The sequence below is a fragment of the Crocodylus siamensis genome, chromosome 2 (assembly GCF_052110815.1).
Source record: "Crocodylus siamensis isolate JL-2025a chromosome 2, ASM5211081v1, whole genome shotgun sequence".
NCBI classification, from domain to species: domain Eukaryota; kingdom Metazoa; phylum Chordata; order Crocodylia; family Crocodylidae; genus Crocodylus; species Crocodylus siamensis.
Window position 1 is genome coordinate 109,154,638 of NC_143396.1, and position 16,354 is coordinate 109,170,991.

Below are 16,354 nucleotides of genomic sequence, written 5' to 3' on the forward strand. Positions count from 1 at the left end.
TTTGAGAAGTGTAGGAAACTATAAATCACGTGTCACAACGGAACGTGCTGGGACTTTTTTCATGTGTTACTTTCCTGTATTGCCCAGTCATATACTGCAGGGAAATCTCAATTTGTAAAACGGTTACTCTCGCACATGAAGCAGTAAGGAAGGAGTTCTTTAGACATACTTGGTTTCTCAGTGTAAATGCCTATGAAATTCTTCCAACATTCATCTATATAGCAATGTATGAATGAATTTACAGAGCTGCAGAACTATGCATTTTCCCTTTTGAATCTCATATAGGTTCAAGACCCTGAACCAAAATCAGCCCTGGCCTGAAATTTACTCCCACCGACTTCAGTAGGAAAATCTCCACTAGCCCCATTCATCTAGGTTAGGACTTTACTACTCTTACACAGCATATAGGGCAACTGCACTGTGGTTTAATAAAAATCTCACCCATTTCCTCCATAGGATAAATTAGAACTGACCCAAATTAAATGAACAAGTGTTTTCCTGAATTTAAAATACATTTTTCTTTTGTACCCTAAGATTCCTTTGCTAATAACTGTTGTGATCACTATGTTTGTTAAGTGGCCATGTTCGCCAATCAGAAAAAGTTACACAGAGTTATGTAACAGTTGCTAGGCAGACCATAGTTGTTTTTCTGCCATCAATGTAAGAGATAAGCGGTAGCTAGAACTTTCCACAAGGCGGAGTCCAGCGTCAGTCAGTCAGTGCCATGGGCCTATCGAAAGGTGCCTCACGCAATCACACCACCGCACGTCACCTAAGCTATAAAAGGAGCCTGCACCTGATCGTCAGGGTCCTTTCTGCGTCTAACGGACTCGGAACGATTTACAGCAAATTATTACGGACACGGCTCGGCCTTCGAAGTGGCCAACCGAAGGAGGATGCAGAGACCCGCCTGATCCCGGCGACTTGAAACCCCAGAAACCACTCACCAGCCAGGTTCATCAGTCTCGCGCACCATTAGGGCACATGAGGCGTGGTGAGTTCTAGCTGCTGCGCGGCTATGTTAATAGTCGCTAATAAAAGCTACCAAGCCTGTTCACTGTTCTCCCGCCTATTCGTGATCTGTGGTAAGCCCGACCAGGGAAAGATCCTGCAACAATAACCTAAGTAGCTGCTCAAAAGAATGGTCAACATAAATACCTAGCTTAACCAAACCAGTTGGAATCTACTGGCTATTTTTTTAATTCACTTTCAAAAGAACAAATATATAAAGGGTGCATCTACACATCGCTGTATGGAGACGTTGCTAGAGTACTGGGCTTTAGTATTTCCTTTTGGAAGTACTAAACTATGGCACAGTAACTGCCCATACTGTGGTGTGCTCGTGGCGCATGGTTACATTTCACTGCTACATCGCCGTAGTGGCATGCTAAAATGGGATAGTGTGCCACTATGGGAACATATCTGTAGATCACATGTAAACCCATGTGATCACTACATCACTGAAATGCACCATACGGCAACATGTAGACATGCCCAAAGTGTAATAATTTTGAAGAGTGTCATTAATAGTGGCAATGGCTGCTCAGTAGGGGTGTGTGAAGCTTTGATTTGATTCGGTGGAGATTCGGCTTGATTCGGTGGCTGAATCTCTGAATCTGAATTGAATCAGAGGACCTTTAATCTCTCCAAACTGAATCAGAACCCTCTGAATCAATTCAGAGAGATTTGGAAAGATTCAGATATTCAGACATAGACACAGCTTCAAATGTTTTTTCTACATACCTCTAGGTAGCAAAGGCTCATGAGTGCTGCGATGCTGGGGCAGATGAAGTATCCCACAGAAGTGCAGGGGGCTCCCACCATGCTCAGCAGCAGACCTGGAAGTGGACCAGAAGCAATTCCGGTCCACTTCCAGGTCTGCCAGGGAGCATGCAGGAGGGCCCCTCCATGCCCCCCCAGCTCGGTGACTGGTGCCTCCTGGGCCTGGGGAGGTACCTGGGGTCCCCCTGCGACTGATCGCCAAACTGGGAAGGCATGGGGGGGGGCCTCCCCAGCGTACTCCCTGGCAGAGGATCAGAAGTACTTCCAGTCCATTTCTAGGTTCACCGCTGAGCACATGGGGGGGGGCCCCCACACTCCTGTGGGATGCTCCATGCACCCCAGCATCACAGTGATCACAAGCCATGTCTCATACCTCGAGGTATGTAGGAAAAACTTTTAAAGCTGTGTCTATGTCCAAATCGCTGATTCTCTGAATCAGCATCAAATCTTTAGATTCGGATTTGGCTGAATTGAATCAGGGACAGTGATCTGAATCAATGAATCAAATCAAAGTCCCTTCCTGCCCTACTTTCGGATGATCATAAAATCTATTGGTTGCATGTTAAATTTGATATGATTATCTTTATATTAATTTTTAAAGCCTGACAGAATCCAGCCCCTCAAAAACTTTACACAGTTACTCAAGAATTGCCTTTCTTTGAACCATCAATTACTGCCAGACAAAATAGCAGGCTTAGTGGCCCAGTCAACTGATTTGGCATTGAAAATATTGCTTCCTTATGAAATCTGAGAGCAATACTTTAAAAAGCCAAATATCCTGAACCATTGCACTGAGAATTAAAAGAGAAACTTCTTCCTATAGTATATGTTTCTGAAGGGGGATATGGACTCCAAAGATAATGGAAAATACTGAACTTAGACACAGGCCTACATTTTAGTTTACACATGCTGCATCTATCTCTCAAGGCCTTGCCTTGGTGATTCAGGCCAAATCCGAATTGAATAGGGCCTGCTTCACACACCCCTACTGCTCAGTGCTGTCATTCCCAGTAAGTGTCATTTCTAGCTCTTGTGGCAGTTCTGGAAATAGACATTAAAGATGGTAATAATGACCAGTTTGACAGGCAACTGTGTCTAGAAAAGACAAGTCTAGTGCAAGTATGCAGTCACACCACAAGTGCATGTGTGGTCCTCTTGAAACATTTGTCAGAAAAGTCAAGCAATGCCATGTGTCTTAAGCAACACAGCTTAAATATGAAAACATGTATATTAAATACCAAAGAGAGTACACACAGTAAATAACCCCAGAGCAATTCATAGACTAAAGTTTGTTGGCACAACATATTTACTGCACTTCAGAGCATAGACACAAATTTGCATTTGATCTGTTCTTCAATCATTTGTGAGCAGGCAAACGATGGCATTTGCTGCATATCCTTTGTTGTATGCTGTTCATTCAACTCTTCTCATAACTGAAGTTACATTTAGGAGGATATTTTTCCCTCACTTTTCCTATTAGTTCATCATTTCCAGACAGAACCAAATCATTTTTGAGCTGTTTACTTGTATGTGTAGAACAGCTTTCAGGAGGAAGTAATTAAAAGAAAGCTATCAACTTAGTATTTATTTTCAGGTTAATAATGTTGACATACTGTTCAAATAAACCCACGATTTAGCACAATCTGTTTTTAGATGAGTCTTCCACTTTAACCTCCAAATAGAAGGAAAACTAAAATACTTTCCCCATCTCCACTTAATCAAGAACATATGTTCAAAGATAATACTGAAGGCTTATTCTGAGAAGTGCTCTGTTCTTCCTCTGACAGAAATGCGGTGAGCTTGCATAGTAATATTGATACATAATGAAAGTACACATTGCCATAAATCTCATGCACTGCAGAGGTCACCTCAAAAAAATAGCCTGCTGATCAAATAAGCACCAGCGAACCTGAAGCACACTAAAAACTGTCAGATTTTATAAACAGTGGAGTGCTTACCATTAGTCCTAAGGTAAAGCCTCATGGGGTAACTTGAATGCATACTCATGATGTACAACCTGTTTAGGGAGGGGTAGAAAGGGAAGAGGTGCCCTCTTCATCTCTATTATTACACTAAGAATTAGTACTGTAACTAGGGCAGGACAATTGGGGCAGCAGCCCTGAGATGCTGACTTTTCAGGGAAGAAAGAAATAGGTACAGCTCCAAGTACACAACTGTGGTGGCAGCACAATAGCACCCAAAAGTCACTGCAACCCCATGTGTGGCAGCTGCCTCAAGCATCTGACCACATCATTGCACCTCTAAATACAGGGAACTTTCCGAAAGATGCATGTCGTGTTTCGGAAAAATTCTGGATAGAGAGGGTTGTAGACAATTGATACTGACTTGCACTTAAAAGTACTGGCCTTGTGTGTTCTCTCTCCTGTTTATAAAGGAGATCTGTGTCAGATGGTGAAACTGAGGCAGAACAGCACTTCAACCTTGGCGTGCCCTTGCGCCAAGCATAGCACTTGCCCAAAAGAGGAATCCCATTAGTTTGACCCAGCTCGCCCACCATCTGTATAGATCGCATGCTTCAGCAGGGCTTTTTGGCACTTTTATCTAATAGCTGATTGAATCAGCTATTAGATAAAAGCACCAAAAAGCCCCACTGAAGCACCCAGTCTATATAGATGCTGGGAAGCCAGGTCGAACTAACAGGTTGCCTCTTCCAGTAAAGCATGTTTTGTTTTATTTCACGTATGTCAGCAGCCACAGATTCTGCATTGCTTCGAAACCCATACTGGCACTGTCACACCGAAAGCATCTCAGTTTGGAGCAGGTACCATCCTTATTGCCTTGTCCTCCCAGAGAAGCACACGGTTCTGTGCTGAAAGCACCACCAGTCAGGAAACTATGACGGGCTAACAACAGCCCTGAAGTTAGCCATTGGTAACATGAGACAAAGTAGTTCACAACAATCCTGAATCATGAATTAAATACTAGAGTCCTTACGAGCTGACGGTCAGCATAGCTGAGCAGACACCCTAAACAATGAACACTTGAACCAGAAGTTAGAGTGAATAATTCACAAGCAGTTCATAGGTTGAAAAGTGTATGCAGACAACATTCTTCTAATAGTTTAAAACAAAAAAAATGCCTGACCAGTTACGTTACAGACATTAAAAGGGGCTGTAATTTGGACTGCACACAGTTCCTTGTCAACTGTCTATACATTTCTGCATCTTGGGACCTGTAGTGTTATCAGCCTAAACTACTTTGATTAAAATTAAAGCATGCAAGGCCTTTTTCTTGGCTTCAAGCTGACATGTGAAAATCATGAGAGAGATAAAAAGTTGGGTTTTTTTCTTTTTCTATCTTAAACAGATTTAGAAGTCATTATAGCAGGCTTCAAGTTCCTTACGATCTATCACAAACTAACAAGTTTGATTCCCTTAGTCCAGTGATTCTTAACCAGGGTGATGTGGCACCCTGAGGTGCCTTGAGATACTTTCAGGGGTGTTTCAAGGTAATATTAACACTGTTAAGTGTGCAGACCTGATTCACAGGATAAACTCAGAAATGTCAAACAGCAAACCAGTGTCAAAAACATTTTGCCTTGCTATGAACTGTCTGAGTTCTTTGCAACAGAATTGTTCTAATATTTTCTGTAGTCAAAAAAGAGTGAAAATTAAGAGCTGACATTCCCCAAGGGGCTCTCAAGTCAATCAAGGGGTGCCTTGAAACTCAAAAGGTTGAGAACCACCAAGTTAGTCTAGAACAGGGGTGGGCAATTATTTTGGGCAGAGGGCCACTTACCCAGTTTTGGCAAGCTGTTGAGGGCCGCATGGGTAGCCCCACCCCTTGACAGGTGCCCTGCCCCCGGTCACTATCTTGGGACCAAAGTCCCAGGGCCAGTGCCAGTGGGGCCCAGAGTGGCGTGCAGGCTGGCAGGGGTCTCTGGAACTGGGCTGGGCTGCACCAGTAGGGAGAGGAGGGAGCTGGCCCAGCTCCATAGAGCTCCTGCTGGCCAGGACCCTGTACCCTTGCCGTGCTGCTCTGGGCCCTGCCGGCACTGGCCCCAGGACACTGATGTAGGCCCCACACTCCTGCTGGCCCCTGCGCCCACTCACTCCCAGTGTCCCTCTGAGCTCCATGGTACAGGTGGAGGGCAGCACACAGCCCCAACCCCACGCTCGCCAGCAGGGAATGAGCTGGTGCTAAGTACAGGGGAAAAGTGGCCCCTCCCCAGCCCTGTGGCCGATGCTTCCTGCTGCAGCCACTCACAGCCTGCACAGGGTTGTCCTGAGCAGGCACAGACTGCCCCATGTGGGCTGAGAGGTGCTGCAGCGCAGGGTACCAGCCACAGGGTGGGGTCTCTTTTCTCCCCCACACTCAGCACCAGCTTGTAACCCACCCCTGCTGTCAGCCTGGGCCTCACGCCAGCTCCAGGCTCACCTGTTGGGGGTGTGCTGCAGCAGCAGGAGCTGCTCAGTGCAGAGGAAAATGACCCCCCTGGTTGCCATGCTGGGCAGTGTTTGCTGCTGCTGTCCTCCCAGAGCTCAAGCACTGGACAGGCTGCAGTGGTGCGAGCTCCACGCAGGGAGCAGCAGCAAACACTGCCCAGCATGGCAAGCAGGGGGGCTGCAGCTGCTGCCGCCATGGTGCAGTCCCAATGGGTGAGCCTGGAGCTGGTGTGGGGCCCAGGCTGGCAGTGGGGGCAGGTTACAAGCTGGTGCTGAGCATGGGTAAAAGCGACCCCACCCCCAACGCATCGCCAGCACCCCGCACTGCAGCACCTCACAGCCCATATGGGGCTATCTGTGCCTGCTCAGGACAGCCCTGTGAGGGCTGCAAGTGGCTGCAGCAGGGAGCGCAGGCCATGGGATGGGGGAGGGGCTGCTTTTCCCTGCTCAGCACCTGTTCATTCCCTGCCTGCAGTCCTCCCCTGCTCTTCTCCCTACTCTGCCCTCCCCCCTTACCTGAGTTTCCTGTGCCGGTGCAGCCAAGGAGCCACATAGTCCCAGGTCAGAAGCCCCTGTTGGAGTTTCTGCCTGAGGGGCGGGGCCAGGCGGGTCCTGCTGTTGCAGGAACCCACTGGGGCTTCCCCTGGGTCCTACTGTCCCTGGTTCCTCTCATCTTTGACAGGAACCAAGGACAGATAAATACTAATTTTCTAAAATTTTTTAGGGGCTCTGTGAGCCAGATAGAATGGCCTAGCGGGCTGCATCCCACCCGCGGACCATATTTTGCCCACCCCTGGTCTAGAACGTGCATCTCTACCCTGCCTTCAAACTAACAAGAGAACCTCACTGAATGTTTTGGGTGCGGGGAGCATTTTACACAGAGAATGTTGCACGTGTTATTGACAGAAGCAGATAGTAGGGCTGTGTGAAATGGCTGTGTTGATTCAGTTTCCGATTCAGACATTTCAGAGGGACAGCGATTCATTTTTGTGTTTCAGATCACTGTTCCATTTCAATTCGGCTGAATCTGTTTCAGAGTTTCAACACTGTTTCAGTGATACAGCCATAAGCTACAATGGGGAATCACTAAAATTCCTATAACTTTGTCACTTCTCACCTGAGTTAGATGAAAAGTGCAAGGATGGTAGTCCCTTCTGAGAGCACGAAGCTTGCCAAGTTTCAAGGAGATAGGTACAGGGGTTTATGTGAAACTGCACCTCAAACTATTCAAAGCAAAACTCGTATCACTTGCTGGCAGCAGCAGCATGCTGTCATCTCACACACAGATCTGGGGGCCCGCGCCTCCTGGAAGGGCTACAGGGCTGTGCCAGATTCTTCCCGCGGGATGACAGCATGCTGCTGCTGCCAGCTGGGGCCAGTGCCAGCACTGAGTTCTGTCCAGTGCTCGGCGCAGGCTGCGCTGAGCAGACTTAGGTGCTGGCACTGGCTCCAACCAGGAGTGGCAGCATGCTGTCATCCTGCATGCAGATCTGGGGGCCCACACCCCCTGCAAGGGCTGCGGGGTTGTGCCAGAGTCCTCCTGCAGGATGCAGGCCCCGGGATCTGCACATGAGATGACAGCGTGTTGCCATGCTGCCCCCACAGCACTGGAATTGGAAGGGATCTCAGGAACAGATTTTAGACGCTGACCAGCTACAGATGTCAATATTAAAGCAGTCCTTCCGCCCCTCTTCCACCGCCTCTCCTTACTTTCCGTTTCCCTGCAAGTCTGGCTCCAAAACTCCAAAATTTTCCAAAATGTTTTGGATGGTTTCATTTTGTTTTGGAGATGTTTCGGAGCTTTCTGTTTTGTTTCAGATTTCCTGTTTCGAGTGCTGAAACAGGCCATAACACCCCCTAAATGACACGGCTGCCAAAGTTTCAGATAGCCCTGGCAGATAGTTTCTACAGGAACCCCATCTTGAAAAGTTGGCAGCACATTACTGGCTTTAGGAGTGGTTATAGTTCTAATGTTAAAGCCAAGGCAAGCATTTTCAACCTCTGGTGCCTAAACCTAGGTTTAGACACTTATATCCATATTTTTGGCACATAAATTAATGTTTGATTGTCAAAGTGCTGAAAAATTGAAGCTCCCATTGGCCACATTTTTTTTCTTATAAAGATGTGTGCCTCATAAATGATCTGATTTTCTAAATGCTGCATAAGCAACAGCTTCCACTGAATTCAGTAGTAATTCCTGTGTAGTCAGCACTTGTAGTGTAGTAGAACCCAAATATTTAGCTGGTTAGGTTCCTTCCCCTCAACCCATGCAAAGATCAGTTTGCAACGTTACTGGGGGTATACAGGGGTGTAGAAAACAGTTGTGCAAGACTGTGGGGGTGCTCCAGATGTTTGCTGGGATTTTTATTTCACATAGTGCTGCTTCTCCAGGAGGTGTGCTGTCACTAATGAAGTTCAGCTGATCAGAGAAGCTGACTGTCTGATCCTGAATTTGGCAACCAGCACCAAATGAAGTGGACTGCAAACCACCCTGGTGTGAATCATCTGGGTTTTCCTGTAGTCAGGTAACTGATTTAAGTGCTTAAATATGAAAAGAAAGGCCTAACTTTTGGGTAGTATGGAGCTCAGGGGTAATAATGTGCAAATTTCTCAGTTCTGCAGCTAAGTGGGGTAGAAGGGGGAGGAGAACTGAAAACAATCTCGTTTAGAATAACTTCCCCACTTGCTGCCCTGCCCAGAAGTTAGGTTTTTTCTGACAAATGGAAAAAATTATCATTTTTTTCAGGAAATATTTTATTGTTGCTTAATTATTTCTTGTTGAGTATACGTAATAAATGCTAAGAAAGAAACAATTAGAAACTGTCAAAACAACTGAACTTTTGACACTTCTGGGGTATGTATATATATACACACACACACTATATATATATATATATATATATACACATACACACACGCACGCGCACACACACACACATATATTTCACTTTAGCTGGGGAAAACATTATTAAACCAATTTTTTGTCATATGCAGTACCTGCTGAAAGCATTTAATTGGTTCCACTGCAAAACTGAGGACCAAAGTTGGAAAGTTCTGGCAAAAAGAACTGGCTAAAAAGAAACACAGCAACTTCTAAAAAAGAAATAGGCAAATAGGATATCATAGTAAGATGCTTTCTGTATATGCTAAAATTGATTTCATGCATCTTCTTTAAAATTATATTTTGTAAGCATTTACAAGCTCCTTTTATCTCCATGCTACATAATTGAATGTTCAGGTATGTTAAGGTGTACAATACTTTTTAAAGGTATCAGATTTGCATTGTAACTTGCCGCTGGTGCTTAGGACATTTTTCCCAGAGTTCAACAGTCACAGAGTTTCCTGGGATCAGACAGAGAGTTTTCAATATAAAAAAGATTTTGTATACCACAAAAAACAATTTGGAAACCTCTCCAACCAGAATAAGGATATTACTAAAGAAAGATTCCATGAAGCCAGGTTGTTTAGTCAGGAACAATCCTTCAAAAAACAAAATTACGTGCCATTAGCTCTGTGCCCCAAGGGTTCCACAAATGTGAAACCTTGACAAATGCCAAATAAAAGCCATAAAACCAATATTTTTTTAAACCCACATGAGTGACTTGAGGAAAACTGCAGTAGTGTTGCAGGTCATTTTGAAATAAGGACGCTATAAAGCAGCTTATGATGTTGTAATCAAAAAGGTAATTAAAAGGTTACTTTCTCAACAGTTTGGACAGGATTTTGTTCTCATGGGGCTATTTCCTAATTGTCCCTATAAAATGGATCAGCCTGGAATAAGTAGCAGTTATAAACCAGAAGGCAGAAGAAACACAAAAACTTGATAGAAGCTAGCATCAACCACCAGTGAATATAAGCTATAAAGTCATTTATTCCATTGTTTTAGCTCAGAAGTTACGTTTTAAGGCTTGTTTGTAGAGAATAAAACCTGGACCATCAGCAATTTAAATGTGGATGTTTTATGTATGAGCTTATGTGTGCATTCTACCCCCAATTTAAAATGAACAATTGGGAACTTATATGGTACACAGGCAAGGTATGAGCAAGCTGCAAACTGGCTGCACAAATCATGTGCAGATTTACAGAAACACCATTATTAGGAGAGCTAACAAGGATGTAAGCACAGGCCAACATTTAAAAAGAAATATATCCTGGGTCACTCTCATTTCCAGGGCTTAAATGTTCCTAGAAACTAGATGTTCCTCATGAAAGGCAAATCTCTGGGACTTCCTCCCTGCAGCATCCCAACACATCCCAAATTCATCAAGGTTCAGGGCATAATATAAAATATTGGTTTATACTTAACTTTATGATATTACTCTGGAGAACAAGGGATACTGCTAACAGGACCATTATTGTTGCTGATGCTCCACAGCATAGTATTTACATTGATATAAGGCATTGCATCTACCAGTAAACCTACTGACAATATTTTAACTACATTAATGCCATATTTCCTCACATACAACACTCCCCTAAATAAGACACGTCTTGTTTTGGGAAGGCAGAATGAAGAAATAAAAGTTTTTTCCATTTTTTCCATTTTGTTCCATCCTGGACAAAACCTGACTGCATGGAACAGCCGGTAGCTCACAGAAACTCACTGCTTCAGGAAAAGGCTAGTTTTAACCCTCTTGCAGCCAGCGCCAAACTGGCAGCACCTTTTGGCCATGGCTATGAGAAGATTAAAACTGGACTGACTCCACCCCATCTGAATGCTGTACCTGGAAAGGAGAGAAAGAAGCAGAGCCCTGTACAGCCATTACAGTGTCTCCATGCAGTCTAGTGCAGAAATCAGCTTCCCACTTAAGACATGTGCCTCAGTTTTCCAGGTCAAATTTTTCAGAAAAGGTTCATATGATTTTAAGTAAATCTAAGAAGTTTGAAAGATAGGTATTGATGTGGTGGAAGATGACAGAACAAGGAACAACAGTCTCAAGTTAGAGCAAGGGAAGTTTAGGTTAGTTATTAGGAAAAAACTCTCACTAGGAAGGTAGTAAAGCACTGAAACAGGTTATCCAGAGAGGTTGGGGAATCTCCATCCTTGGAGGTTTTTAAGACCCAGCTAGACAGAGCCATGGCTGGGATGATATAGCTGGTAATGGTCCTGTTTTGAGCAGGGAGTTGGACTAGATGAACTCCTGAAGTCCCGTCCAACTCTAATTTTCTATGATTCTATGCTTTTCAATGCTAAACAACATTTACATTTTATTCATATATGTTCGTTTATATCTATTGAAAATCTGGTACTGTGAATATTTATTTAATACACTCACATAAACAAACATTGAGGATAGCTAGGTAGGGGGCCAAATACTTTTCATTTATTCATTGTCTTTCCTCTGGCCATCTGAAAGCACTTTACAAACTTTAAACTTGCAAGAGTACTTTGAGAAAAGGTAATTGATATTAATAGGAGTAAGGCAAATAACTTGTTTTAGAGCTTGCCAGAATCTTGACAATAGCATTCGGTTTAAGTCAAGGAAGCCACAATAAATAACAATAAATAAGATTCCATACAAGTGACTATATCATCTTTATCAGTTCATTCATTGTAATAGATTAATACAAGAGGCCAGATGCTTTGCCCCGGTCTGGCAGTGCTTAAGGACCAGAAACATGCAGGATTACTCCAGACATGGACTTCCCTGACTTAGGCACAACTGGGAGTTCTCTTTCCTTTGGCCTGAATCCTTCTTGCCTTTCTCATTGGAATACTACTAGTGCAGTCAATGGGGGCTACTCTCATATGTAAGGAATTTAAGATTTGACCCGTTAAGTTAAAGGGTTAAGCTAAATAATCCATTTGCTTTTAACATGATATGTGTTGATTATCACTTTATTTGGCTATAGAACAATCAATTTTAAACTAGCCTCCAGACACAAATAATCTAGAATCCAAATACGTGCATTTATCCTTGATCAATTTTAGAAATGTGTTTGGCATATTTCTGGCATTCTAAAATATATTTAGTGACCTGCTGGAAAAGACAATAACCTGCTAAAGGCTAGCTGTACCATTGTGAATTATTAATTACTGTTGTGTTGGGTTTTTTTTTTAAATACTGGCCCATAGGTCTATTTAAAAGTCAATTCTGCCTAATATGTCGTAAGCTGTTTTAGCTGTATATCCATTCATCCTGTGGATTATTACACCACAAGTCTGAGCAACTCTTCTGTATTGTTTCACTGAAGGAATATACAGGCTTTTCAAAGAGCTCTACCATATGTAAGCTAGGGAGACTCTTGTAGCATTCTGTCTGGCAGACATAGTCCCTTGTTGAGCTTACTACCACAAGGAATCATATTAATTTCAGTGGGACTAATCAAAAGAGTGAATAAAGCAACTTGCACTAAGTATTTGCAGCTCTTTTCAAGAACCCACTTGCATGTTCTCTTAGGGCAAGTAATCCCATATTTTTTCCTCAACACATAAGTGGGATATTTCAGACACCTTTTGCTTGAGATTTAGAGGAGGAAAACAGAAACGCCACAAATCATGCTGAAGTTGCTGATAGCGGTTAGCATGAGAGCAACATGTACCTAACCAGCCTGGGCCAAAGGATTCAGATTCTCAAGTATGGCTGGACAACATTGGAGGAGAGGCAGCAGACAGCAGCGATTTTCTCAGGCATCAAAGGTTCTGACCTTTTGGTAAAAAAATAATTCTACCTTATCTAACAAAAGCCTTGCTTAAATTCAGGCTAACTGGGCACATCTAAACGTGTTTTGCTGCAGACTTGACTCATTAGCTCCTCAGTAAAGCATGAGTCTCCTAAGCGTCCATATTAGAGTGCAGTAGATTAACTCCACTGTAAGATAGTACTGTCAGAGACAATACTTATGACTATCTTAGAGTACTTACCTGCAGTACGATTAACATGTAAACACTGACCCAGGCATACATTGCACCCAGTCATCCCAGGCAGCAGTGGGCCAGACCCCTACCAGCCGTCTAGCCATAGGGCTCTGCACATTGGGGCAGTCTGAAGCCCCAGCCAGCTCCCCTGCAACCCCATGCTGCCTCCCACAGCTCAGGACTGACCTCCCAGACCTCCTGCCAGCCTTGGGCTGTTCTGCCCCAGCTCAATGTGCTGTGGTCCTGAGCACATGTGAAGGTGCTGTGCCTGGGAGCAGCTGACAAACGGTGCCAGAGTTTATCACATAGCCTTAATAGCACATGTAGATGTGCCCACAGTCTCTCTGGCCTATGTCTTGATTTTTCACTGTACTGCACTTAGACATTTGAATTGGTGTTATACTGGGTAGACAGGATACAAAAACACCATCATTGCAAGTTTCTTCTTGCCCACACCTCTCCCTTGGGCACCTTGATGAGCTTGTCAAGTTTATCTATGTTGCACCTCTCTCATTGCCAAGATATTTCTTACAACCATCCACGCTTGCTTATTGTTTCATAGTTTCATAGTTTCTAGGGTCGGAAGGGACCTGAGCAGATCATCTAGTCCGACCCCCTGCCATGGCAGGAAAGAATACTGGGGTCAAATGACCCCAGCAAGATGTGCATCTAACCTCCTCTTAAACACCCCCAGGGTAGGAGCCTGCACCACTTCTCTTGGAAGCTGGTTCCAGACCCTAGCTGCCCTGACTGTGAAGTAGCGCCTCCTAATATCCAACCTAAACCTACCCTCTGCCAGCTTGTGACCGTTATTCCTGGTCACTCCTGGCGGTGCTTGGGGAAACACTGACTCCCCCAATGCCTGCTGATCCCCCCTGACTAGTTTATAACAGGCCACAAGATCCCCCCTCAGCCTTCTCTTTTGGAGGCTGAACAGGTTCAGGTCCCGTAGCCTCTCCCCGTAGGGCCTGCCCTGTTGTCCCCTGATCATACGAGTGGCCCTCCTCTGGACCCTCTCCATGCTGTCGACATCCCTCTTGAAGTGTGGCACCCAGAACTGGACACAGTACTCCAGCTGCGGCCTGACCAGTGCCACATAGAGGGGGAGGATCACCTCCTTGGACCTGCTCGAGATGCATCTGTGGATGCATGCTAAGGTGCGGTTGGCCTTCCTGACTGCCTCTCCACACTGCTGGCCCATGTTCATCTTGGAGTCAATGATGACCCCCAGATCCCTTTCCGCCTCCGTGCTGACAAGAGGGGAGCTCCCTAACCTGTAGGTATGGTGCTGGTTGTTCCTCCCAAGGTGCATCACCTTGCACTTGTCTGTGTTGAAACCCATCCTATTCTCGTCCCCCCACCCTTGCAACCTGTCTAGGTCTGATTGTAGCCTGTTGATCCTTCCAGTGTGCCCACGTCCCCCCACATCTTAGTGTCATCAGCAAATGTGAACAGGGTGCTTTTTACCCCCTCATCCAAATCGCTGATGAAGATGTTGAACAGTGCGGGCCCGAGGACCGAGCCCTGCGGAACCCCACTGCCCACGTCCTTCCAGGTTGAGAAGGACCCATCCACTACCACCCTCTGGGTGCGGCCCTCCAGCCAGCTGGTGACCCATTTGACTGTGTGGGTGTCTACACCACAGCCCCCCAGTTTCTTAATGAGAACAGGGTGAGAGACAGTGTCAAAAGCCTTCCGGAAGTCCAGGAAGACTATGTCCACTGCTACCCCTGCATCTAATGATCTGGTGATCTGATCGTAAAAGGCCACCAGGTTGGTCTGACAGGACCTGCCGCTGATGAACCCGTGTTGGTTGCCCCTAAGCATGCAGTCCCCTGCTGGCCCCTCCTGGATGTGTGCCAGCATAATTTTCTCGAACAGCTTGCCTAGGATCAAGGTGAGACTAACCGGCCTATAGTATCCCGGGTCCTCCTTCCTGCCTTTTTTGAAGATGGGGACCACGTTGGCCCTCTTCCAGTCTTCCGGTACCTCACCAGAGCACCACGAGTGCTCATAAAGTTGTGCCAGGGGACTTGCAATGACCTCAGCCAGTTCCTTTAGAACTCTAGGATGAAGATCATCCGGGCCGGCTGATTTGAATAAGTCCAACCATTCCAGAAGCTCCCTAACTAAATCCTCGCTAACCCGTGGCCCAGGTGTGCCTCCCCCGGGGCCCGAGGGGGGCCCAGCAGGGAGGTGGTTGTTCTGGTCCCTACTTAGGAAGACGGAGGCAAAGAAATCGTTAAACATGTTAGCTTTGCCGTCTGGTGTGAGGACCAAGTTTTCCATGGCGTCCTGCAAGGGCCCCACATTACCTGGGACCTTCTTTTTACCTTCTACGTATTTAAAAAAGGACCTCTTATTGTCCTTAATCTGCGAAGCTAGCCCCAGTTCCATCTCTGCCTTGGCCTTCCTAACTACCCCCCTACATCCCCGAGCAACTACAGAATAGTACTCCCTGGTGATGACCCCTTCTTTCCATTGGTTTAAGCCTCCTTTTTAGCAAGGAGACATTCCCGGATGCTTTTGGTGAGCCACAGAGTCTTGTGTGCTCTCCTGCTCCCTTTGATCCTCGTTGGGATTACCTTCCTTTGGGCTTGGAGGATCATCTCCTTAAGGAGCAACCACTCTCCTTAGACACCTGGCTCCCCTCCCCTCCGGGACCTCAGCGCTTCTCCAACTATCCTCCTTAGCTCCTTGAAGTCTGCCCTCCTAAAATCTAGGGCCACTGCCTTACTGCATGCCTTTGCCACCTTGCACTGGATTCTGAATTCCAGCAGGCGGTGATCACTGTCGCCCAGGTGGTCGAGCACCCGCAGCCCCCTCACCAGGTCATCACCCGTGGCCAGCACTAGGTCCAACAAGGCGTCTCCCCTGGTGGGGCTGTGCACCTCCTGGGTTAGATGGAGGTCCTGCACTCTGGCCAAGAACCTACGTGAGCGTTCAGACCTGGCTGACTGCTCTTCCCAGCAGATGTCCAGGAAATTCAGGTCCCCCATGACTACCACATCCTTAGCCTTCACTACCTCTGTGAGCTGACCCAAGAATTCCTGGTCAAGCTCTTCTCCCTGGTTGGGAGGTCTGTAGTAGACTCCCACCATTAAGTCCCTTTCCCCTCGACTGCCTTGTACTCTAACCCAAAGCACTTCAGAGTGCCCCTCCCCTGACTCTTTGCTAATTAACGAGGATGTGTATTCCTCCTTAATATAGAGTGCCACGCCCCCACCTCTCTTTCCTATCCTGTCCCTCCTGTACAGCCTATAGCCCTTGACATTGACCGCCCAATCATGCGTTGCGTCCCACCACG